General features: G+C 34.6%; 1 long non-coding RNA gene across 7 annotated transcripts in view; it reads right to left on the bottom strand.

Moving 5' to 3' along the window:
- Positions 1 to 1,204: 1,204 nt before the first annotated feature.
- LOC137241211 (uncharacterized) overlaps positions 1,205 to 27,278 on the bottom strand; it is a 175,065-nt gene continuing 148,991 nt past the window's right edge. For 2 of the 7 annotated variants that reach the window (XR_010949932.1, XR_010949933.1), the window contains exon 7: positions 1,208 to 1,628. This is a non-coding gene — a long non-coding RNA (uncharacterized lncRNA). Of the gene's footprint in view, positions 1,629 to 27,278 lie in introns of all 7 variants that reach the window. The other 5 variants (XR_010949937.1, XR_010949934.1, XR_010949931.1 and 2 more) reach the window with 5 other exon arrangements.

Below are 27,278 nucleotides of genomic sequence, written 5' to 3'. Positions count from 1 at the left end.
ATTACATACCCAACTGTACATTTGAAATGCGTATAATATCTGTAAAATTGATTTTATCACAAGTGGGCGGCGGTGCCACGCTCATTTAAAAGTTTTTTTTTCAAATGTTTATCAAAAGTCTCAATATTAGTCCGCACGTCAAATTTCAACATTCTAAGCGTATGTGTTTACTAAATAATCAGGTTTTTTTTGTTTTCCAAAATGTTAAATATATAAAAAGTGGGCGTGATTATCATCCGATTTCGCTCATTTTCAATACCAATCTATTCTGGGTCAAGATAACCTCGTGTACCAAATTTGGTGAAGATATCTCAATATTTACTCAAGTTATCGGGCAAACGGATGGACGGACAGACGGACGGACGGACATGGCTCAATCACATTTTTTTTTCGATACTGATGATTTTGATATATCGTAGTCTATATCTATCTCGATTCCTTTATACCTATAAAACCAACCGTGATCCAATCAAATTAATAATACCCTGTGTACAAGTACAGCTGGGTATAAATATTCGTCTTTCTATATCCGTCTTGTAAAATTTGTTAAGCTTTTTTATGCTGAGTAGAATACCGCCTTTTTTAAGCTTCCGTTTACTTTGCGTTGCCTGTGGATTGAGAACATATCAATAAAAACGTGTGTGTTCAAAGTGAGCTGTTGATGCAACGTAAACGACAAAACGACTCAAAAGTCAAACGTGTTTGGACCTTTTTCTATTCGCTTTGACTTGAGATAGGGCGATAATGAGAAAACTGAAATAGGTTGTTCTTCAACCGAATTCGAAATAGGGTGTTTTTGACAAATATTCTGAGATAGGGTGTTTTTGACAAATATTCTGAGATAGATAGGTCGTTTTCAAACTGAATACTACAAGCAGTTGATATGCTGCTAATATATGTATGTTAGAGCGGGTAAAATTTATTGTTGAAAAGGCACATCCAGTTTCTGAACCTGTGGGTCATACTGAGTAATATCGCCCATTTATATCAAAATTTTTTCACCTGATTAGGGAGGCTCGAAATTCATTACAGATCTATGTTTCCATGAACAATATTACTCAGTAGGACCCATAGATTCAGAAACTGTATGTGCACCTGAAGTTTTTTCCCCATACAATTTGACCCGCCCTAATGTATGTACATATAATTAAAATAAAAAAAAAGTTTTACATTGCGTATGAGTAACTATTTTCGCCTCAGCTATTTATGTAAATTATAACTACTTGCATTTCAATATTAGCTGCTAATTTAGCGCAAAATTCACAAATTAGTTAAAATATTCTTCCCTATCAGCACATTTACTCCTGCTCGCGTTATTTCAATTTCTTTCATTCGCCAAATTTTCACGCTGCCATGGCGTATGCGTAATATTTTCTTTTTTTTTTGCATTTTCACGCTTAGCTTTTACATCACCACTGACATTTTTTTGCTTTTCATTTGCATAAATTATGCAGCTATGGAATGAAAAATTATGCAAATTGATAAATTTTTTCCGTAATTCTTTCTATTGCAATTTGAATTTGTTAATTTAGTAGAAATTTTAAATGGTATCTGATTTTAATTGCAAACATTTATGGTTTTTATAACTTACCACACTATTGGCGTTGCCGTTGGCGTTTATTTAACGGCTGTAAAGAAAATGAAAGAGAATATAAAATTAGTAAAAATATTTGTAATTTAAAAATTTATATTGATTAAATTATTTAAATTTTTAAGCTATTGCAATAAAAACTAAAAATATATTTTTGTGAACGAAAAAATATGTTATTTTGCTTGCAAGTCCTTGAAATTGGCATTTGGGTCACGAGTTCCTAAAAGTATGCTTTATTTACATTTATAATTAAAAATTTAATTACTTAGGGCAAAATACACACACACACTGCCTTATAGCGCATATAATATACCCATATTTAGCCCTGCCAAGCAACGCTTGCGAGTTGTTGCCACTTTAACCTCAAATTCTAATATCATCTCATATATTCTAGAAAATACTAATATCCTAAAAGTATGTGAGGGCACAATTTAAAAAACATCCTAAAATAGGGGCAATAAAACAGCTGACGTAAATAAATAATTTGTATTCTTTTCCGAATATTTCGCAAAAAAAGTGCAGCTCGACTGTTTGTAAAGGTATATAAATACTGTTACAATAATTGTATATTTTTTCCTAAACAAGTTTTAAAAATTAAATTTCTATTTTCACAGGTTTTTCAATCGAAGTGCAATTAAGGTAACATGCGGATGACGGATCATAATTGATGGTCCTCAATCCAGTAATTTAAACTTGTGTAATTATTCAAGCCCAACGTGGTGTTTTCATGCAATTTCCTATGCACTAGAAGATTTCGGCAAGCACAAGGTGAATTCGGCTATGTTCCAGCAGACAGGTCTTATTTTTTTTATTGCTACATATTTATTTGCTTCTAAATAATTTCAGTAAATTTAATTTAAGTTGTTGCATGTGATTCCCTTCCCATTAATTTAATTTCGTATCATTCCTTTTCATTTCATTGAATTTAATTTAATTTCTTTTCTTTTCCCTTTTTTGCATTTTATGTTTTTCGAAATATGTTTCTTGACTTTTAATAAACAAGGTGGCAACGCCGTTCGAACCTTACATAAGCGCCTAAAAGTATGCAGCCGGTGCAGACTGACAGCTGTCGAATGAAATTTTTAGCTCAATCGTACACGGTGGGTACAAGTGGGTAGAATCTGCACACCTGCTATAGAAAATTAACCACATTTTTATCCATGTCAGAGAGTCGCGCGATCAATGTTTTATTCAGATTGTTACATACTTATGCTTTACAGGGGAGAAAATTATGTGATTGGGAAAAAAAGTTTTAGCGAAACAGTGGAAAAACGCTTAACTTAACACAAAAAGGGAAAACAAGATGGAGAAGTCTCGCGCAGCAATTTTAAACTTTTGTGTACAGACTTAAGTTGAGAAAGCTGAGCGGGCCAATTTTGACCCGTTTAAGGAACAAAATCGATTTTCAAGGAAAATAAGATTTTCGTAAAAACAAGGACCATCCTGACTTAAAGTTGAAAGCAAAAAAAAAATCCAAAAAGTAATGTAAGCGAGTAAATCTACTTTAAAACAAATAAAAAGGTAGCAAACGGATCTGAGATATAGGAAATGGGATAAAAAAAAAATGGCTTGAATAGTCAACAAATTGGCCGTTTGAGCAAAGAAAAGGCACTCTCAACTTTAAGAAGGAATCAAAGCGGAAGTAAGCGCCTCTAGGACGACGAACATACATTTTAAAAAACTGGACACAATTTGCTAAGAAGGTGTGAAAGTAGAAAAGATAAATATTTACGCCTGTTGCTGTTGAACGAAAAAACACAGAGACAGCAGCAAAGTGGATTTAAACTTTGCTAAGACGCAAATAGAAAACGCAATTGGCAGAAAATTGTTTTTCGTAGAAACAACCAAGCACAACCAAAACAAAGCTGAAACTTTGTTTAACAGGCGCAGTTCAGCAGAGCCATTTATGTGTGTATGCATGTCAAATATAAGAACGAAAAGATAAAGTAGGTGCCTTTGGGACGCAACACCAAGCAAAGAAGTCAATAAAGTTTGCCAACAGAACGCAGCGTGCTTCGCTTAACCGAGACGACGAACATTAAGTCGTCTACGTAGAAATCGTAAAACCTTTTTAGCTTAGCATGTAACTATGGGATAAAGGAGAGGAAAAGAGGCAGAATGTTAAATTGATGTCAAAAGCAGCAGGCATTTCAAGGTTGCGTTAGAGATGTCACATCTACAGTTGCTATGACGTTAACGCATGTTTGTACGACGACACGCTCTTTTATAAAGGGCCCATTACTGATACTTACGGCCCGATTCTTAGCGTTACCGGTAAAATAGTACCCAGAACATTTTGTAATCGAAAATCGTTACCAGTTGTTTTATTCGCGATTCTGTCCAAAGTGCAAACGCTGTCATCACCGAAAAACTCACCAGTGTCGGTGGTGAAATTTAAAAGTTGGTTTTCTTCGCTTTACCCATGGCGGAACGATACAAGGTGGCAGCATGGGACAGCTGAATATAAACTTTTTTTATTTAATTTGATACATCAACTTCCGGCGCAGTACGATTTTGACATTTGTCCATCGAATTTACAAAAACGAAGTACATGGAATTTTTATTTATGTTTGTAGGTATGTCACCATGCTGCCACCGTGTATGGTTCAGCCATGGCTTTACCGAAAATGTGTCACTCGTAGATACGATGTTAACGAATAAACGGGGCGATGTGTATATACATATGTGCATACATGCATACGTTTTTACATAGCTATATTGTAATATATACTGTGAAAGTACATGGAAACAAATATGTATAGCAAGAGGCAACACTTTTTTACTATTATGTTTACTTATTTGCGCTCACAATTCTTTATTTTTCAGTTTAGCCTTTTTCTAGACAACAGCTGTTGTGTGGTTATTTCGATGTAACCACCTACTTTTGTGGGTAAACAATTATCCGGCTACTTTCGTGAGCAGAATACCAAAAGGGCACAAAAGTTACCACATGAAGAAAGTTGCCGTGGTGAAGAAAGTTGTTACCACATTAGAATCAGGCTGTTAGCATAGACTTGACTTGACGTGAGAACTCTCACTTACAATTCTGTTAAATAAACATTGCATGTTACTGAATACTCAAAACTTAGCAACACTTAACTTGACTTAGAATTCTGTTGAATTTTGATTTTCTATGTAAGTTCTAAGTGACGTTTACATATTGAGATGCCATTTGTTTCTTTCCTTTTCATTTTGACATTTTGTCATACAAATTGACATTTATTGATTATGATGCCACATTGTATGCGCTAAGTGGAGTATAATCGTGTCTAAGTTGCCAAGTTTACGCCAAGTCAAGTCATGTCTATGCTGAGTATCAGTAATGGGCCCTTAACACTTTGTAAGTGAGACTTTGCGAATATCAAAGAAGAAGAAAAACAAATTGTGATTGTATGCATGGCAATTTGAATATGATGACGCAAAGTGGTAAAAGATTTGGTTGGAATTTGAAAAGTTTAAAATAAGCTCAATTTATTTTCGTTTTTGTTGTTTACTACAACTTTCGCCATCATCATGTTGATCTGGTCATATTTATTACACAGCTCCTTTTTGTTTGTTTGGTTTTAATAGGTTTTTTATGCAATCGCCTTTACTTCTGCCTTACACCAATCCTTTTAGGTACTAATACTGATTGAGTTTTCAAACAAACTTTGACAGTTTGTGAAAGCTTTTTGTTTTCCTTCACCTTAATTCATCATCATCTTTAGGATCATGCCACCCCTTTATCGCGATAACCAAAGAAGTTTAAGTCTAGGCCCATCTGCTCTACCTAACACAGTTGAAACACCCTCTGCATCGGCTTCCAAATTCTGGTGCGGTTGGGCATATTTTCTGAGCCGGAACACCTTTCATTCTCATAACAGGACTTAGCCAGAAAGCTTTTGGACTTTACTTCGTTGCACTACGTTCATGTACGTGCGAGGAGTATACAGCCTATTATTTATTAAACCTCCTTCCGGTAGCACCATGGACAGGACAACAAATACTCGGGAGAAACGTGTCTCCCAAACACCAATCTCCAATGACTATCTCATCGTCTCTCGATGTCGTTATAATATCGTAAATTAAGACAGGTCTGATAATTGACCTGTTGAGCGTGAATTTTGTTTATCGAGAAAAGGAGTTTACTTTTCAATTACCTATTCTGTCCATAGTAGCACGTGTTGGAAAAAGATTCTCCGATTGATTTAGGCTGACAAGTCACAAATGCACCGACTCTGTCCTGTATGGCAGGAAGTACTTCACCTTGCCCTAGTTTTAACAGCAAGACCAACTTTGATCGCCTCTCTATCAAAACCAGGGAAGGTAGAACTTATAGCGGTCTTGTTAAGGCCAATTATATGAATATAATCAGCATACGCCAGCCATTGTACTCCTTTATAATAGACTCTACCATCGTGGTTTAGATCTGTGCTAGAATAATTCTTCCCAGCACAATGTTAAAGAAATCGCACGATAGGTAGTCGCCTTGTCTAAGTGATAGTGCTCCTCGGCGTTATTAGGTAAAGTCTTATAAGCTTTGCAATTTTGATTTTCACCATTCCTTTGTCAAATTTGATTCGAAAGCAAACCGAACGAGAGGGTGTACAGGTAGTGGATATGAACAGTCAAAATTAATGAATATTGCAATGATTTTCCTCTTCTCACGTTTAGATATTTGATATCGGTGTGGTGCCACCTTCAGTGCAAGTAAAGATAGTGGAATTAGGAAGTTGAAATTTATGAATATTGCAATAACTTTGGCCTATTAGGTTTAGAAACAATAGAGTTTCGGCATTGTCCCATCTTCAGTGCCATTTTTGTTCACAATGGAATATGTAGAGATATGGTAGTGGGAAGTTAAAATTTATGAATATTGTAATGATTTTAGCCATCCCTTGCCTTAAGGTTTAAAGAAAATCGGGTTTCAACGTTGTGCTATCTCCAGTGCCATTTTTGTTCACAAGAACTGAAAAAAATTTCGTCATCACTTGCCAAACAAGGACGCAGTGCGGTTTGGCGGCGTGCCGTCTTCAGTGACATTTTTGGTCGCAACAGGAAGTAAAATGGGAACGAACAAGCAAAATTTATTAATACTGCCAAATAAATGAATGTTGGTGTTGTGTCCTCCTTTATTTTTTTTAAGCTATCGTTTTTCGTTCTCTAAAGCCCACCCGTTTTTTGAGGTCGCTGAACATCTTAATTTAGTCCCGTAGTGCCATTTTTGTGAAAATATGATTATTGAAAAATCTTCGCTAAATGTTTCTACCAGTCAACAGATACTGTTTAAGAGAACACACAACCAATAAAAAAAACCAATTATATTTTTATCAAAAAACGTTCTAACGTTTCTGGTTTATTTATTTATCTTCAAAAACCACAAAAAAATCGACAGCATTTTTTTCTTTTTGTCTACATTTCACGTCACTTTGCTTATCAACTTAGCAGCCAGTGATACTTCATACGCACTCATGACGCGTCATTGTATTAGTGCCCGTAGTGCATTGTTCTTGTTTTCTATTGTATTATTATTACTGCTGAGGCTGCTAATACAATCCACCACTGACTGTTGATGACTTTGCTCAGTGCCAACAACCTCAAACACTCGCTACACGTGCAGAGCTTCGACAAAAAAAAAAAAACAATTTAAAGCAACAAAAATACCAAAACAGACGCTCACTTATTTGCTGTTAGCGTGAAAGAATTCTGTCACTTTTTCACAAGCAAATATACTACTACATAAGCAAGTGAAACTGATACATAGCGGCACTTACACATACATATGTATGTCTATGTTTTGGTAATCGGTTAAATCTGCCACACGGTTCATGCACCTCAAACTTGCAACATTGCCATGTAAATATTTTCTTTAGTTGATGATTTACAAGAATTGGTTTGTATTTTCTCTTTAGCAAAAAGTGAGAGTTTACATTTTTACTAAATACTCGTGTTTGTCTTTAATACTCATATATTTAGCTTCGTATGTTTGCTCTCTTATATGAGTGCTGCAGCGCTTTGCTTCAGCCTTTCACTTTTTTATTGCAGTCTTTGATTTTTTTAAATTCTATTACAATCCTTCAGCGTTCGTCCGCTATTTTACTAATTGCACACAACTTGACACTTCTATAGTCTAACAACAACTGAGCGCAGCAAACAACTGACGATGCTGATGAACTCTTTTGCTTGCGGTGCTTTGCAGGTGCTGTTGGTCGTTTGTCTTTGCTGCTGCTTCAATTGCTTCGGCTTCAACAGTGTTTCCTGCAAATTGCTGCTTCTTGTAACTGTTGCTCCTCGTTGCTTTACCACTTGACAACAGCTGTTGGCTCTTTGCAGATGGTTCGGCTTTTACACTTACGCCGAATTGTTGCCGATGGCTGTTGATGTTCCATTTAAGTTGTTTACTCTGTTGAAAGTGCGATGCGCTCTTTCGGTTTATAATACTCTTAAGTTTTTTGTATAAAACAGGATTTGTGAACATGGTTTTCTCTGGAGCTGGTTGGCGTATGAGAGATAGAATTTTGTTGGTGGCTCCTAAGTCAATTTGTTGCTGTATCTACTGTAGTTTACAGCCTGCGTAAATTCTGTCAGAAAGTTCTTTTCCCTATATATTAGAATAATTTAAGTTAAAATCAATTTAAGCATTGGCTGAAGAGAAATACTAAGATTTGTTTGATATTTCAGGAGAGCAAGCGGTTTCCGCTGGGTTAAAAAAAACCTTTACATACCATTGTTTAGTGGTCGAACAATGAACTTTTGAAAAAGTGTTTTTGTTTCTTATTTAAAAAGTAGAATTTATCAATTTGTTTAGTTTTTTAATATCAGATCTAGAAGCAGCAGGTGGCCTAAGTCCTAGGAGGCTTCTAGTATTTGCCAAGAGGATGGAATTATATTATAACATAGGTCCTGGTTTTTGATAGGATTCTTCAGTTTGGTAGTTAAAACAAACTTCTGGTAACACTACGGACTCATACTAGAATTGTAACTATGTGTTGCATAGTTTTGGGAAAATTTCAATTGCTTTGCTTCTTTGGAGTACGGCTATTGTTGTATGATTCCAGTAATATCTGAAATTCTGCTCACGAAAATGGATTTCCGCAATAAAATTCAATAAGAGAGAGCGGCAGAAGTAGCCTCTAACAAAGAAATGGCTGAAAAGTAATTAGCTCAATGTAACATATAGTTAGGCGCATTTGCTATTAAAATATTCTGAGCTATGTATGCAAGCGTGAAAACGTTCTGCTAAACCTAATTTCAAAGGTCTATGTAGTTTATTCTTTCTACGTTGCAATAATTTTGTTGTTAAAAATTGTTAGAAAAGTGAGCAACTTATTACAGTTGTATAATTTTAGGCTCATCTTAATCATTTTACCGTCATTGCTTACAATTAAATCAGTCGGTTGAACTTGTTTCCAGTAGGTACAAAAGCTCTTCAATAATCCACATTCTGGTAAGATGTGCAATAAGGCATAGTAGCATTTGTAACGTATAACAACAAAATATTGGGGAACAAATAACTAAATCTAGCATATTATTAGGCGCGTCTGCTAAATTCAAAACGTATAGAGAACTAAGTATGCAAAATTATGACAAAATTTTCATTCAGTTGAATTATTCTCTCTTTTTGAGTTGAATTTAATTTGCCACAAAGGCCGATATGTCCCCTATACCATTTCAAGCCCAAAAGTATGCTTTGAATACATGGACAGAAGCTTCTATTGATTAAGACTCCTGCTTCCCATTGTTTGGAATCGAAATTATAATAGCAGTTAATCAGAGGAAAGGGCTTATGTGAATCAGTATTATTATTATTATTAGGCCTCGTTGCACTACAACCTTTACTAAGGAGTTCCATATCAAAACGCAATAAATGCACTTAACAAATTTACCGTTCTCCTTTCCAATATCTTCGAGATAGTTTTTGAAAAGTATAAGGATAATTGATCCAATTTACTTCAAAGTCACATCAAAGATTTGGATTTGTACTAAGACATTAAATTTCTTTATCAAATTTTCTGTTCGATTGTAATTATCCGCGTTTTGATTTGGAATTCCTCAACCTTAAGAAAAAACTAAATCAATGAATTTTATCTCTAGATTTCGTTTGTGTACGTATCTTGTTTATGTTCGGTATTTTCGTGTGAGTTTCAACTCTTATTAAAGTCGCCTGGAGTTTACTCCGGCTACATCGGTCGCTTAAGCTGATATGAGTTTAAACTCACACTTAGTTGCTTCTATCATTAAAAAGAGAGGAATGTAGACTCATGACGGGTATTCTGACTGGACTGCCTTCTGGCGTCACATGCCTTTAAATTTGGCTTGGTCATAGATAGAAGATGTAGGAAATGCGGGTTGTAGGAGGAAAAAATCGAGCACGTTCTGTGCTCGTGCCCTGCGCTTGCCAGACCAAGACTCCAGCTATTAAGAGTAATACAGCTGTCAGCTCTAGAAGCAGCAAATGGCTTAAGTCCTAGAAAGCTTCTAGTATTTGCCAAGAGGATTGAGTTGTTTTATAACATAGGTCCTGGTTTTTGATAGATGTTTTCAGTCATTAAAACAAACTTCTGGTAACACTACGGACTCATTCGGTCTATGTAAGGTCTTTATGGACCGACCCGTTCACCCTAACCTAACCTAAGGGCGCTGATAGAAAAAACACTCTGCCACATTTTGCTGCAGAAAAATTTAACCTCATATTGGTTTTTGCTATTAAAAATTCGTATGCCTTATATTAGCATTTCATATAACAACGAGTATCGTCAAACGCAGCATATACTTAGCCTTGGCTTTAAAAAAAGACGTGCCTCGAAGGATAGCAGCGAAAGCAGAGAACTTCAAAAATACCAAATTGGTTTTTGCATGATTGCTTGTGGTAGGAAGCGCTTACCCCTTTGTCTCATTTGTCAAAAAAAAAAGGTATAAACGAATGTACCATATGTGTGGATTAAAGTTTGGTGGTTGAACGCACTTGTGCAAAATCCTATTTTTCGGTTGAAATATTTTCTTAATGTTTGACACGTGTCGTTCACACGTGTCCTATTTCGTCAAAGGAAAGTTATGAAACTGAGAAGAGTTGAGTGCCTGTCTGTTTTTTGAATGACGAACAGAGGGAAAACTGTAACTTCTTTGAGTATATGTTTAACATTTATTTTTCAACCTGAAAGTATGCAGCTATTTTTACAAACATTCTTTTCAACCGGATACGCGACTACAACATAAGCTACACTCAAAGAGGATAAAAAATTAAAATTTTTTAAAATCTTTGCTACAATACCTATAAAATTCGTGCCATAACTACATAGTTACTCATAAGTTCAAGTTAGTCAGCCAGTATTGATAGTGAAATTATTTGTTTATTGCGCCTAAAAGTAAGGATCAAATTGAACTTTTAAATAATTGTTATAACTAATATGCCTGAAAGTGTCAAACTTATTTAGATATCGTTTGCATCGTTCGATTTAACTTGAAACTATTCATTTTAAGTTGTTTGGCCAATTTTCGCCTAAAAGTATAAACGATTTATTATTTCTCGCTCAACGCAATGGAATTGCTATTTCTAGATCACGGAATATAATTAGAGAACTTAAAATTTAGATACAATGACGTTTTCCAATTTTCAAGCGATATCGGATTGCATAAAAAGAGTCCCTCTGTTATTTAAATTTCTGCGCCGTATGTATCGCTTTTATTAATCAATATCAACTTTCCTTTACTATGGAACTGGCCCCTTTAATTGAGAGATTCGTGCGACTATATAGAATCCGAAGTTTTCTATGCACTCTTTTTGTGTTTTTTAAAAAAGCAGTACGTTTTGTATCTTTTACAGTTCAGAATCTAGAAGGTGATATCTGTTATGCGCAAAAGCATGCAGCATTAATAAACAAGTCATACTTTTAGGCGCATCCGTTAAATTATAGGTTTTTGAAAATGTTATTTATCGCAATTCGACTTATACTACGTTTGCATTTCAATTTTGATGCTTTATTACTCTCCTGTCATGAGTTTAAACTTCAATATTTACTGAAAGATAAATCGCCTAAATTTATGCAATAAAAAAAATAAATGTAATTATGAGAATAGCCGAGAAAGTTTACTGAGGTTGAACAAAATCTTTTATTGTAAGGAGGTTGAATAAAATCTTTTACTGTAGCTTCATTTATCTGAAAAGGATGACATCACCGTAACCATAGCTAGAATCGATTTCACATGCATGACCTAAATTTTTATAGTGACTTTAAGGTGGAACTGAAACCGTGAACCGTGGCCGTAACAGTAACAGTCAAAAAAGTTGTCACTGTAAATATAATAATCACAAATTCATGATCAGCATTATGACAAAAAAGCATAACTGCAACTCTTGCTATAATCCTAGCTATTACTGAAATCCTAACCGTAACTGCAACCAAGTTCTCATGGTAACATTAACTGTACACATATTCGTGAACGCATTCATACCTTTTACAGTAAACAGCATTTTGACCAAAACCCTTAAAGTAACCGGAGCTGTTACCATTACCGGAGCTGTTACCATTAGCTGCAACTTTAACTGAAACCGTATCCGCAATTGTAACAGTTTGCTATGTCGTCATCGCAACCATCATTGCCAATTGGCCATAATAATCATCACTGTACTGTAGCCTTAAATGTAGCTATAGGTAACTCCAACTCTGCCTATTAATAAAATCATAGCCGCAACTGTTACCATAACCCAAACCGTTATCTATTGAAATTCTCTCATGTAGATACTGTATACGTCCCCTTAACCATAAACCCCGTAGCAGCAGTAAAAATAGCCGCATTAAAAGTAGCCGAAACCATAATCCCCGCCGTAAACAAAACAGTTTTATTGTAACCAAAACCATACTTGAAACCTTAACCATTACCGTAAAAGCTATCACAACCCATAGCCATAGTCGCAATAAGAAACACAGCCGTCAAAGTAACCATAAACGTCACCATAACAATGGCGGATGCGCTTTTGATAATCGAAGTAAGACTTTCAAAGTTACATTAAAGCTTCAAAATCCCCAAACAAGTTTGCGCGTATAAAACATTGTTGTAAATTTTCAATTTTCCTACCTCAATATGTTTCATACGACCTAAGGAAATAAATTTCCAAACATACATTTTTTTGCCCTTTAAATACCTCTTTTTCCCAATATTCTTTTCCCTTAAGTTTCCTGCTTTTATCAACTCTCCTCCTTTTATATAAAGCTCATTCTACGGAAAAATGCCCCAAGCTATTTGAGTATTTAAATTTTTTGTTCCTTTATGCTGACCTTGTGGCGGCTGCACCGTTGCGTATACTTACGGCGATTGAAGAGAAGGGTCAACTAGCACATAGGAATTCGTAAGTTAGTGTGATTGGTTGCGTGTGTCAGTATTTATTACGTTCCTAAAACAAGAAGTTGTGTGCTCTTATGTGTGTGTGTTTATATGTGGTTTTTGTTGATGCTTGTGAAAAGGGGTGATTTAATTGCTTGGAAAAGAGTTTTTGTAGTTTATGCTTAACAAGTATGATAAAATAAAGGGTTATGCAACAGATATATGTATGTCTACATACCCTAAGGGAAACTTCGGCTTAAGTGTTTACAAGTCACCACTTCGCCGACTTCTTTTGTGAAATTTTTAAATGTCTCCATATGGTTCAATATGGACTACTTTTGCTTACATAGTTAACAACAGGGCTAATACCAACACATGATTCAATAAGACCTAAATACTGGGGCCCTATTCAGTAACTATGAGTTTTGAAGTGTACATTTTTCTTTCATACAAATTATATGAAGAAAAAGTGTACATTTTAAAACTCACAGTTACTAAATAGGGCCCTGATCAGTTCAAAGATGCCAACATATATTAAAAGCTCCCAACTATAAGCATTTCCCATATACATGTACATAGGTAAGAGGTACCAAAGGGAAATGGCGCTCATTAAGATTTTTCCTACAGGGTATTCACATTCACATATTCTCAGTTATGTATGTAGGCTTGAAATGCGCATAAATAGACACGACATGTGATCTAGCATTGCATTTTCTTTTACACAAAAACAATTTCTTTCACAAATAATAAGTCCAAGATGTGAAGGAATGCAAATTGACGTTTGTATGGAAGAGTTATTTAAAATTTTGATTGCTTTGTGTTTTGTACAATGAAATGTAAAATTCCTCAGAAATAATACTAATAATAATAATCTTTTTTTTAAATAACAAACGTTTTTGAATTTAAGAGAAATATTAAAAATTTGTTGATGAAAGCTTTTGTGCCCAAAAGGAGGCCATACTCGGGCGTTGAATGCAGCATACCAAAGTATTTTGTAGAGCTTTATATAAGTTTACTAGCTGACCCGTCAGACGTTGTTCTGCCCTAAATTTGGTCTATCTGCATACATTGTAATAAGCTTTTCCCGTCTAGCCCTGCCCTTCCTCCCTCTTCACTTTTTCTTAATCCTTTTATTCTCTCCTCCCTCCGTCTTTTTCGCTTCATCTATCTCTATCTTCGTCTCACTCTATCTCTTTGTCAGTATCCTTCCTCTTTTCTCTTGTCTGAAGTTTTTCCCATTCTTCTTCATCCCTTATTGCCAGTCCCAGAGGGTGGTATGTAGTTTGTTCCAGTCCCATTCCGAGTCCCAGTCCCACTCCGAGTCTCAGTTCTAGTCCTAGTCCTAATCCCAGTCCCAGCCCGTCTCTGGTCTACTTCCCGGAAGAAAAAGAATCGTAAATACTAATATAGGCAAATTTATATACCAAATTTTAGGAAAATCGAATATGACGTATGTAAATATGTATGTGGGTATTATTAATTCATGTCTTTATTTCGGCTTCGCATGCATATTTATCAGTTTTGCCAGGTTGATGCGACTAAATCGAATATCACAATGCAAATTACTTTAAAGCTCTCAGCAACAGCTTTCATTTGATATCCATATTACAGACACATTCTAGGGGTATCCGGGTCCAAGTTTTGGCCTATATCTCGAGACCCTAGTCACCCAGGGGTATAAAGATTACTCTGTACCACATCCTAGTGTTAGCCTGATCCACGTTTTGGCCTATATCTCGAGACTCTAGTCACAAATACATAGGTATGAAAATTATCATGTACTAAAGCACTAATCAACAACTTTAATTTGTTATCCATGTTGTATTACCACTTTCTAGGGATACCCAGGTCCACGTTTTGGCCTCAATCTCGAGACCCTAGTCCCCAATAGGTATGAAAACTACCCTGTACTAAAGCACTCATCAACAGCTTTCATTTGTTATCCATATTCTATAAACACATTCTAGGGGTACCCGCGTCCACGTTTTGGCCTATATCTCGTGACCCTAGTCACCCACGGGTGCGAAAAATACACCCCGTATCAAAGTACTCATAAACAGCTTCCATTTGATACCCATATTGCACAAACATATCCCAGGATTATCCAAGTCCACGTTTTGATCTCAAGACCCTAGCCAGAACGGGATAAAAAGTATCCTATGTCTGTCTCCTGGTTCTAAGCTACCCCTCCACTAATTTTCAGCCAAATCTGTTCATCCGTTCTTGAGTTATAAATAGTGTAACTAACACCACTTTCTTTTATATATATACGTCACATTAGAAACTTCAAAAATAACAGCATTTCTCCACTATTTAATGGATGTTATTATACATATAAACCTTCCTCTTCAATCACTCCATCTACTAAAAAAAAGCGCATCAAAATCCGTTGCGTAGTTTTAAAGGTTTGAGCATTCAAAGGGACATAGGGACAGAAAAAGCAACTCTGTTTTATACTACGTAGTGATAGTGATACATGCAAAAATACCAAAAAAGAAAACTTTTGTTTAAGAATTCTAAGGAAATGTTCAATATTTTTTACGAAAGAGTATTTTTCGAGAGATGTACGCATTCTTAACCATTTATTATTATTTGTGTATGTACATACATATGTATGTATGTCAAACTGATATGAAAACACATACATACCTATAAACCTACGGACGAAGTTAAAAAACGCAGCGAAGGCTATGTGTATATACGTATGCGTCGCATCATGTCTCATTCAAAAGCAATTAGCGCGGACAGTTCACAGCGAACAAACACACATACGCATTTTTTGATAAAAATGTTACTTTTATTTAAACAATTTGGCTGATATAAGAAAGGAATCAAGTATTTTTTTGATGCAGATCGAAGGTAAATATTGCAAAGTTTTACTGAAAAGTATAATTTTTTAAATCCATCCATCCGTTTATGAGTTATAGCTGTGTAAACAAAAATTTTATGATTTTTTACTACATTTTGGCAATTTGCCACGCCCCTATAATATATACCATCAAATTATATTAACTGTACCATCTCAAGTAGCTAAGCTTTCAAATGCAAAAAACCGTTTTAAAATCGGAGCATTCTGTGTGAAGTTATGTGCATACATGGCATTTAGCGACTTTATTTTATAAGATTTATAGATAGATGCACATTAAATGTTAAATCCTTTTATATAACAAAAACTTCTTCTGTGTCTTACTAGAAAAACTAGACCGTAAGTTGGTCTGTAGCTGTTATCAGATTTCCAAAGTGTATTTTATAATCTTTCGCGCAAAATTACCTAAGACTTGATTTAAGCAAAAAAGCTTTTGTGTCCAAAAATTCACGAACAAGGGAGCTTTCAGGGGTATTTTGAAATACTTGAAGTTGAAAGCTTTTAGATTGCATATATGATTTTTTATCCAAACAAGGGATATAACCAGAAGTTGAACTGTGGATTGCAGCAATATAACAAAACACTTCCTGCAAGTCTCCGCACATGGAAAGTGGAAAGCTTTAACATTCTTAAACAAGTCCTATTCGGAAGCTTTCAGAAGCATATTAAAAATCAGTTTCAAAGCTTCATTTTAGAGAAAGTTTAATGTTTTTATTTTTCAAAAACTGTTTTGTATCCCAGATTTTTCGGCATTTGCCAAAGTTTTTTTTGAAAATTTTTAAGCCAAAAAGAACGTCGTTTATGCCATTAACTACTCCTTTACAGCTTTAATACGTCGCTTAAGCTTTTTTAAGAAATATACTCCATTTTTCTACTACTTTAAATCTTCAGAACCGTTTTCCATTTTATATATCAGACTGAGCGATCGTATTTGGCTAATTGAGCCTTAAAAGCCTTCTCATGTTATAATACATTTTTTGAAAAGTATAATTTTCTGTTTCAGTAAGTATTCTGAGCTTTTATATAATATTTTTTTTTTAAATCCTTAGCAAGCAACTTCGGTCATGCTCTTTCTGTTGGAGGATGAGTTTTAAAAGGTTGCAAGGTTTTTCCAACGCGAACTTTTCACTTTTGCCCACAGCCAACAATTGTTACTTAAATGAGCTTTAAAGCACATAATTGTATTAAATTCAAAGAGTTGAGCTTGAGTAACTTCAACAAACTAGCTTTGCGCAGAAGTTGATAACTTGAAAAACAAAAAAAGTTTGAACTTTTTACTCTGCTCGGCGAGCATTCGTATGTCGTATTAGCTTTTTAGAAAAATATTACCACTGTAACATCTTTTAATTTTTTTGGGATTTTGTCGGCTTTTTGGGAAAAAATGAGCTAGTTCAAGTTCATTTGCTTAAGTAACAAATGTTATGACTTCAAAGAGAAAAAACAGTTGAAATTTGCATTACGTCTGCTGCCCTAACTCAAATCCTAAGTGCAACTGTAAACATTGCTTATAAACTTTTATTACTAGTGAATAAGTGTATCTTTTGGCTTTTCCGCTCTCTCTCTTTCTCTGCTGCCCTCTAAAAGGTAAATGCATTTAAAACAAGCATTTTCCGAGTACAAGTTGAACTGCAAATAAACAAGCGGAAAGAAAGCAAGCAGAAAAATACACACAATAAGATACATATGTACTTACACACCCACACACACATGAGAACTTGTTTGCCATCACGACGTCCTGTGTTTGTTTCTTTGGCTGTGTGCGTGTAAGCATCGAAAAGGGTACGAAACTAGCTTTGTTTGTGGGCGGTGTATTAGCACACTTGAGTGCCTCAGTAAGCTGTTACACATACACAGCGCATTGTATATGCAAAAATGCACACACAGACACATATTTGAGGTTTTATTGCTTACTTCCTTTCGATGCTCTGCTTAAAGTTTTACCGGACTTTTTAGTAAATAACATGTTTGGAGTACAACTCACTTGAGTGCACTAACACCGCCGCAAAATCAATGCAGTAAATACCACATGTGCATAAAGACGAAAACTTTTAGCAAAGCAACACCAAATTATAAAGTAATAGTAAGTATTAAAGGTTTCTTGCTAAACTGCTGCTGTTATTGCCATACAGTTGGACAACAGATTTGGCAGCACGTTTGCCGATTGCTCAATTTGTGCAATAACAACATTGTTACTTTACCACCATGTGACAAACACACCGACTCACACATATAAACATATATGACTGGAACACAGCTGTTGCTGCAACAAAGTTGCAATAACGAAGCCACCCAGCAGCAGAATGATAAAGCAAAAGGTTGATTTCGGTGCAGTGTTTGTAGTTGTTATTAGGTTTGTGGCTGCGCTGGTGTAAAGATATGTATGTATGTGTAAAGCCTCCATTGCATTGTAGGTAACGGTTGCGTGTGAGGTTTCAGTTTCGGTAATCGAGAAGTAAAGTTAAGCTGCCTCTAGGATTTGCTTGGCTGACTTATGAATAGGCTTTTCTTTTGAGAAAATCTCAGCAAGCCATGTGCATACACTAACCCACTCAAATATACACATGTATATAACCGCACGTAATATTTTGTCGACAGGAGAATGGCAATAGTCATTACACAAATTTTATTTCATTTCATATAAATGGTTGGAGAATTTGTAATTTGATGTAGCATACTTTTAGGCTGCAGGTTGACAAATATATTGTGTGTACGTTAGGGTGGGTCGAAAACGAAGCGGGAAAGTGATGTGCAAGTCTTAACCAGTAGGATCTTCAGCTCAAGCAATTTTTCTGACTTCCTGACTGCTACAGTGCCTTCTAAGCTGAGGTCAATGTCAAAGAAAGAACAGCTAAATATGCCCCAGAATAGTGCGCTTTTAAAGACTAAAATAAGGAACTTTGTGGACAGCCAGTCTCCATTATTAAATTGTACGGAAGTTCGGTCCTCGCCGGCGTTCAAAGCACATCTCAACGTATCACTTTGCTCTGTTACGGGACACACAATATAGATGGGTAGAAAATTGCAGATATGATGGCCAATACAATGAGAAAATTTAAGAAATACGCTGTTGGGGAAACAAATTTGCTTTGCACAAAGTGTTTTTAATCCCCAGGCCCCTTGGACCGTTTTTGGAAAGAAATAGAACAACCTTCCTTCTTAAACTTAAGATTCCTGTAGAGAAAATATTGAAGCCATCATCAAAGATTATTGTGGGGTTCAGGATGTAGGTCGTTTGCTCCTGATCAAGTTCATGTGGGAAGAAATCTTTTGGTAGGGTTTAATTAGGGATTGTCTGGTCATTCTGAGTGGCATTGTGGGCAACTTCCATTTTTCATTAACGTTAAAAAGGACATGAACTGCTCCCAATCTCAAAAACGTTTCGATATGTTCATTGGGGTGGTCCTTATTAATCAAATAAACGATTTATTCTAGACTCACTTTTTCAAACGGCAATAACAAGGACAAAAATATCAAATATTTATTTTATTCCCGATTGGAGACGGTCACGGAGTGTTGCTTAGATATTCAGTTCAGTTCAAAAGACTCAATATATCCAATAAGAACGAAAATTAATAGCTGCTATCGCCCACTTAATATTATCTGTTTCATCAAACCAAAAATTTAATTCGAATTTTTTTATTCTCCATAGAAAATATTTACTCCTGTGCGACACCCTTTAACCGTATCCAATTGGAACCAAATATAATGTGGGATGTTTCTATTATTGTGTTGTGAAAATCCAGTTTTTTTAACTTTTTCTGGATAAATACAAATTTAATTAATATTCAAAGAATATTTCAAAACAATGTTGTTATCAAACCTTATATTTAGCTATGAGCACTCTTAGATAAGTATTAATACGTTAAGAAACACATGTATAGGTTATAAGCTATCAACAAATGTATTTAATGAAATTAATGATGAATAAAAAATGTTTGACAAAAAAAAAATTTTTTTTGACAAATTATTGTGTTGTCGTTTGAGGGGATCAGGCTGAAAAGATCAGTCATTTGATTCATGAGGACCACCCTAATGTTCATGTTTATATCTTTATTGGTTTATGTGTAAACATTTGGCATTTAACTCTCTACCGAGAACAAAAGCGGATTACAAGATAGTAAAATGGGATTTTACTTTCGTAATGAACTCAGAAAAATCTATGTGGTCAGTGGAGCCGAAAGTATCAAATATACTGGTTGTTTTATGTGAAAAGGCAGTGAATGTCATTGCAATTTATCGCCAAAGGGTTTATTGGAGAGAGTATTGTACATAAAAATGCTTGAATCCTATATCGCACGATTTGTGGCATACTTTAAGGATACGCATACAAATGTAAGTCATTTCTTGTAAAAGCGTCATTGAGTTTGCACTATTTTTAATAACATTTTTTGAACTTTTGGCAATCATGAACGTAAAAATAATACTGTTTCAGAAAAATTGCGAAGTATTTAATTTTGTTTGTTAGCTTACTCCGCAATTTGTGCCTTGTAAATTCACTGGCGCCTAGAACTATACAAGACCTATATAACGTTTGTTTTGTTTTCATAATTTGAGACGAAGCTGTGGTTCATTTATTGATGAGACATTTTTGAATAATCATAACTCGCGAACAGCAAACTGTTATTTAAATAAACAACTGAATTCTATTAGTAATTACCACTTGGACTTCGATCTAATCCATAACTGTTCTTGCTCCTTAAATTACGCACTAAATTTCTTTCCATCAAACTTTGTCACGCACTCACTATTTTTCGAAAACTTTGTTTTTCAGCTACAAGAGTTTATAAAGCAGAATGAGGTACAATCTTTCAACTAAAATTGTTTTTATATTTGGCTATGATTATGAGGAGACAATTGTAAGGGAAAATTATTGTTGTAAGGAACCGAGTACAATTATTTTTAGTAATTTAAAATTTCTGAGGAAAAATAAAAAATAATTCGGACATTTAAATCTCATTCATCTAATATATGCTCGAAATTTGAGCTATTTCAGGAGCATAGATTATGCTAAATATTCGCATAATAATACTCTATTTTAAAATAACTGGAATTGTGTGCTCTGGACATCTACACCCATTTACATCCACATGTGTCAATCATGCTTATAATCACACAACGTAACGGCCAATCACAAAAGTTAGTATAAAGGAATTTTTTCAGTTTTTGTATTTTCAGCAAGTCTTCAGCTAAATTGTTTCCAATATATAATAAGAACAATATAGGCCGAAATTCGAAATTCGAAGTTTTCGTGAAAATTTCAAAATTTTCTTTAAAAATTTAAAAATTTTTTGAGTTAGTGGTTTTAAGGCGCATTGAATTTTAGTATAGAAATGTGTTAATTTTTTTTCGCTGTAACGATTTCCTGATTTTTGGTGATTTTTTTGTCATCGAAGTATGTATATCCCTTTTTTCTATATGAAGAAAATTTGTTCTTAAACTTGTATGAAAAAAAAATTCGTTGGTCTGGAACAAAAAAATTGCCAAAATTTAAGTAGACGTTTAAGCGTATTAATACTAAAGGCCCGTACACATTCAACTTTTGCGTCGTCGCCTTAAGACACTGGGCGTCTTTTTTTCTGCAGCTTCAAAATTTTTTCGGCTCGCTTAGAAAAAAATGTCAATTGAAAAGCTAAAACAAATTTAACAACTAGTTTAATTTGTTTTTGTTTTCCAATTGAAATTTTTTCTAAGCGAGCAGAAAAAATTTGTAAGCTCTACAAAAATAAACGGCTCATTATTTTACTAGAATTTAACGCGTTACAAAACTGCATACTCAAAATGTATACCAAAAAAATTTCCCGAATTTTGAGATAAGCTTTAAACTGCAACTTACGTTGGCCTTATTAAAGATTAACATAGATTCTTATAAGAAAAGCGATAATAGTTTAGCTATAGAAAAAATTGCTGAAAATGGCAAAACCATTTCTCTGTGCAAACTTTTTTGGTCGACTGTATGTAGCGCACACAAAAAAACGTCTCCAACCAAATACTTAGTAGCAAAGCGTGAACACTAATCCTTAGTGCTATCATTACCAACAAAAATAACAACAACAATGATACTCAGCATTCACTAAATACGCGGCCATAAAAAAGTAAGGGATACCAGCGAGCGCGAAGCAAGGCGGAGGAAAAAATTCATCATAAATGTTATGTGACTTTGTCTGGTAGGTAATGCGCGCGTGGTAGTAAAAAATTTCCATTTGAAAAAATTTTCAATTTAAGCGAGCGTGTTGAGTGTGACTCAAGCAAAGTGTGTGGCAAGCACCGTTGCTGCCTTGCTGTGCATTTTACAGTTTATTATTATAATTTTTTTTTTGCGCAAAAGGCATTTGGATTATATACATATATACATCACATTAGCTCATATACAGAAAATGTATGTATGTATGTGTGGATGTAATATTGGGAATGTAACAAGTGACGTTCTTTGTAAATGTGACAGCAGAAGATGGTGTGGAATTAAATTTCATTAAATTCAACTCTTAGCTTAATTATGTGGTTAATCTTTTGCATAAATTTTTCTGCGTGCTGGCTGCACATGGCGTATGAGTAACATAACTGTAATGCTCATTTGTGTTTTAATCTGGCATTATTAGCACGTGGACCTGACGATGACAGTCTCGTTTAATTTTTGAAAAAATTTATGTAAATTTCTTTAGCACCTATGTATGTGTTAATGAAAAATAACATTCATTTATGTAGCTTTATATTTATACTCAGCTGAGCAGAGCTCACAGAGTATATTAACTTTGTTCGCATAACGGTAATCCGTAACGGCATAAACTAATCGAGATAGATATAGACTTATATATATATCAAAATGATCTGGGTGAAAAAAGAAATTCATTTAGCCATGTCCGTCCGTCCGTCTGTCCGTCTGTCCGTCCGTCTGTAAACACGATAACTTGAGTAAATTTTGAGGTATCTTGATGAAATTTGGTATGTAGGTGTATAGTAGGCACTCATCTCAGGTCGCTATTTAAAATGGACGAAATCGGACTACAACCACGCCCACTTTTTCGATATCGAAAATTTTGAAAAACCGAAAAAGTGCGACAATTCATTACCAAAGACGGATAAAGCGATGAAACTTGGTAGGTGCGTTGACCTTATGACGCAAAATAGAAAATTAGAAAAATTTTGTACAATGGGCGTGGCACCGCTTACTTTTAAAAGAAGGTAATTTAAAATTTTGCAAGCTGTAATTTGGCAGTCGTTGAAAATATCATGATGAAATTTGGTAGGCACGTTACTCCTATTACTATATGTGTGCTAAATAAAAATTAGCGAAATCGGATGACGAACACGCCCACTTTAAAAAAAATTTTTTTTTTTAAGTAAAATTTTAACAAAAAATTTTATATCTTTACAACATAAAAGTAAATTATGTCAACATTCGACTCCAGTAATGATATGGTGCAACAAAATACAAAGATAAAAGAAAATTTAAAAATGGGCGTAACACCGCCCTTTTTCATTTAATTCGTCTAGAATACTTTTAATGCCATAACTCGAACAAGAATTTACCAATCCTTGTGAAATTTGGTACGGACATAGATTCTACGACGATAAGTGTTTTCTGTGAAAATGGGCGGCCAGTTTTTATACACAGTCGACCGTCTGTCCTTCCGCTCGGCCGTTAACACGATAACTTGCGCAAAAAAGATATATCTTAACTAAACTTATTTCACGTACTTATCTGAAGTTACTTTATCTTGGTATTAAATGTGACCGAAATCCGACTATGATCACGCCCACTTTTCCCATATCAAAAATTACGAAAAATGAAAAAAATGCCATAATTCTGTACCAAATATGAAAAAAAGAGATGAAACATGGTAATTGGATTGGTTTATTGGCGCAAAATATAACTTTAGAAAAAAACTTTGTAAAATGGGTGTGACACCTACCATATTAAGTAGAACAAAATGAAAAAGTTCTTCTCGAAAAGGCGTCAACCTCTAGAACTATGGCCCACTCCCTTTTAAAATATTCGTTAATACCATCCATTTGATACCCATGTTGTACAAACACATTCCAGGGTTACCCTAGGTACATCTTGCTAAATGGTGATTTTCCCTTATTGTGTCTCCAAAGCTGTCAGCTGAGTATGTAATGTTCGGTTACACCCGAACTTAGCCTTTCTTACTTGTTTTCATTTGTTTTGTATATGATACAAATTTTTAGCTTTTAAGTAATTGCATCACTTTTTGTTTTTTTAAATGTTAATTGCTACTATATGCAGTTGTCGGGTTAAGTTAGTAAGTTGAAAAAAAAAAAACAATTTTTAATGCTAATAAATTAAAATTTATAAGAGCACCTTAAATTTATTTACCTACCATGTTTAAGACTTGAAGCTTATTAAATTAATGTTATGAATAATAATAATTTGAGTGTGACATAATCTATTTTGGTGAGTAACGTGTTTGAGTGAAACATTTTGTTGAAAATATTTTAATGGTAAATATTGAGTGAAAATTTTATGAGTAAGTTTTTTTGAGTGATATTATTTCAGAGCCAATTACTTAAGTTAAAGCAAAAGTATGACAGCTGCAAGTTATAACTTGGTGGTCAAATTTGTTAAAAAAGTCGGTAAATATTGCTCAGAAAAATTAATTAAACGCTTTGAGTAAAAAAACTTTCAGTAAAACATATTGAAATAATTATTTGATATATGATAGAAATTCTATCGGACTAAAGCAATAGTGTGAAAGCTGCCGGCGGTAATTTGTAAACGAAATTTCTTTAAATAGTCGGCGAGTAGCATGTTTGAGGGGAAATCTTGAGTAAAAACGTTTAGAGTGGAAAATGTTGAGTGAAAATTATTTCGAGTTAAAGTAAAAATATGAAAGCTGCAAGGGATACCGTGCTAGTGAAATTTGTTAAGCAAAAGTCGTTGAGGAGCATATGTGCGTGAAACTAAGACTCTTTATGTGATATATTTTGAGTGAAAATGTAGAGTGAAAGCTATTTTGACTTATAGCAAAAATGTAAATGCTGCAGGTGATAATTCGGGGGCGGAATACGTTAACCGAAATTCTGTGAGTAACATATTTGAGAGAAAAATTTGGGAATAACTCATTGAGCGATAATCTTTTAAGCTGTTTCTTTTAGTTGCAGCTCATTGAAAGTTATTTAATATTGCTCTACTTATTAGATTCACAATGACTTAAAATTTTTAAGAAAAGCTTGACATTCATATTTGACGTTGGAGTGAAATTAGTTTTTCATCCGTGATCGTAAAACACGATACGGGCCTTGACTGCAAGTATTTGTAGAGCGACGGTTATAATGCGGGAGCTTTTGAGGATAAGCTTTTGTGTAAAAGTTAAAGATTGAAAATATTTGAGTAGTAAAGTGATTTTATGAAAGTGATAATAGAATGCTGAATTATTTTATGTACATTTTTAAATGAAGTGATTGAATGCAGAGCAAAAGGGTTAGGGTTTGAGTTGTTGAGTGAAAGTTGCCTAATGGAAACTTATGACTGCTTTTTTTTTAATTTTTGAGTGAACCTAATCTGTAACACCTTGTCCTTGCAAATTTTTGAGCAAAACGCTATAAAATACATTTAGTTATCAAAATTGGTATTGTATTTGTTGAGCGAAATTATTTAAAGAAAGTTTTCTTGTGAGAATTCGTGAGCTTCTATTCCAAATTGCGTCGTGATCTTTCTTAATTTTTCTTCAAATTGACTCGGAGTATTTGTCAAGCCACTCGCGGAGGGTGACGCGGCTTTTCTAAAGATTTTAATGTTACTCTTCCCGATTTTTGCACCCTGGAACTTCGGTGTGATAGCTGGAGCACGATACCATCACAGCACAACAGTCGCCATGTACTTCTACTGCAGTCATAAAATCAAATCTATCTGTATTGTAAGTATGTATGTGCGAGGAGCTTTTATGACACCTTAGGCGTTGTAATCCTTTTGGAGCATGCAGCCGACAAAGCGAATAAATTTTTTACATCCACTTTGCCGGTAGACATTTTTATATTTTTGCAAATCCACATTTTAACTTTTTTAAACGCCTCTTTTGTTTTAGACATTTATTTGTTTCCTTTAAGCATTTAACCTTTTTTCTCTTCTGCTTTTAACAGAAAATTATTCAAGTGGGATGCTGATAGCACTGGCTGTGAAGGCTCTTGGGAGTGGGTGTACGCAGTTGTGCTACAAATACCCACACATCCTAGCAAAATTTGTAACGTAAGTATATTTATAATGTTGATTTTGCAAAGCACCAGGATAACGCTGAACTAATTGAAGAGGTGCATCGCTTCCCAGGGCAGCCGGTTCTATGTACCGGAGCGACTCGGGGTTTTCCCGACCATGGGCTGTCAATTCAGTGTAAATTTGTTGCGCCCCTCCCACAAATTGTCATCCTCCAGCAGATCCTTGCAGCGGGATTGCGCCATATTCTCCTGCTCCGGGAAGGTATCGAACCCAATCCTGGACCTGTACCTGATCCCGGTCCAGAGAAATGGGTTTGCTGCGTTTGCCGGAAAGGAATATTTTTAGGACGGTCACACTCTTGTCAGTCAGTGTCAGTGCAGAATTAAAAAAAAATATTTTCGCTTTATCTCCGAGAGAAACCTTATTTATTGATATCTCGATAACACATCCATTAGAAATTGATAACACTCCGAAGAACAATCGATAACAAACCGATAACTTTTATAAAAAATCAATAAAGTTTTGATAACAAATCTATAAATAATCGATAGCTTTTGTTAATAAAATGATAATTAATCGAAAACATTTCGAATGGAAATCGATAACGTTTCGATAAATAATCTATAAATTTTTGAAAAAAGAAATGACCCGCCTATAACAAATTCCTATTATTCCGATAACATATCGAAACATTTTCGACGGGCAGTCGATAAATTTTCGGTAATAAGTCGATAACTTTTCGATAAATAATCTATAAATTTTTGACAAAAACGCAATAACCTGCCTGTAACAAATTCGATTTAATCCGATAACATATCGAAAATTTTTCGATGGGCAGTCGATAAATTTTACGATAACGCGTCGATAAAAAAACGATAACTCATTGATAACCTTTGTTCTCGATAGAAAATTTAATAATAATAATAAACCCAATGGATAAATACCCTCCAAGGCCCGCCCAAACGATACGAGGGGCGCATCCGCATGACGCTCGGATTTTGTTTTAGCCGAGTTGTTGATAGGCGGAGGTTTGTTAAGCGTTGAGATCTGAAACTGCTCAGCTACAGAATAAATATCATCAGCTGAGTATTATACATAACAGTTGGAAATAACAAATATACTACATTGTTAAATAAGTGAACATTTTATATAAAGATTTTATTTATTTTTATTTTGTTACGAGTCAAGGTAGGATAGAACAGTTTTCTTTATAGTAAAAAGTGAACCTGTTTTATCAAACGAGTTCGAATGAGAATTAAAATCATGACACAAACACCGAAAAGGTTCATTTAATTCGAAATTAGTTCATTTCTCGCGGGTTCCAGACTATTGATCCGTATTCTAGTATC

The sequence above is a fragment of the Eurosta solidaginis genome, chromosome 2 (assembly GCF_040869045.1).
Source record: "Eurosta solidaginis isolate ZX-2024a chromosome 2, ASM4086904v1, whole genome shotgun sequence".
In the NCBI taxonomy this organism is placed as follows: domain Eukaryota; kingdom Metazoa; phylum Arthropoda; class Insecta; order Diptera; family Tephritidae; genus Eurosta; species Eurosta solidaginis.
The sequence above is the reverse complement of the archived record's forward strand: the minus strand, read 5'-3'. Positions and strand labels throughout refer to the sequence as shown.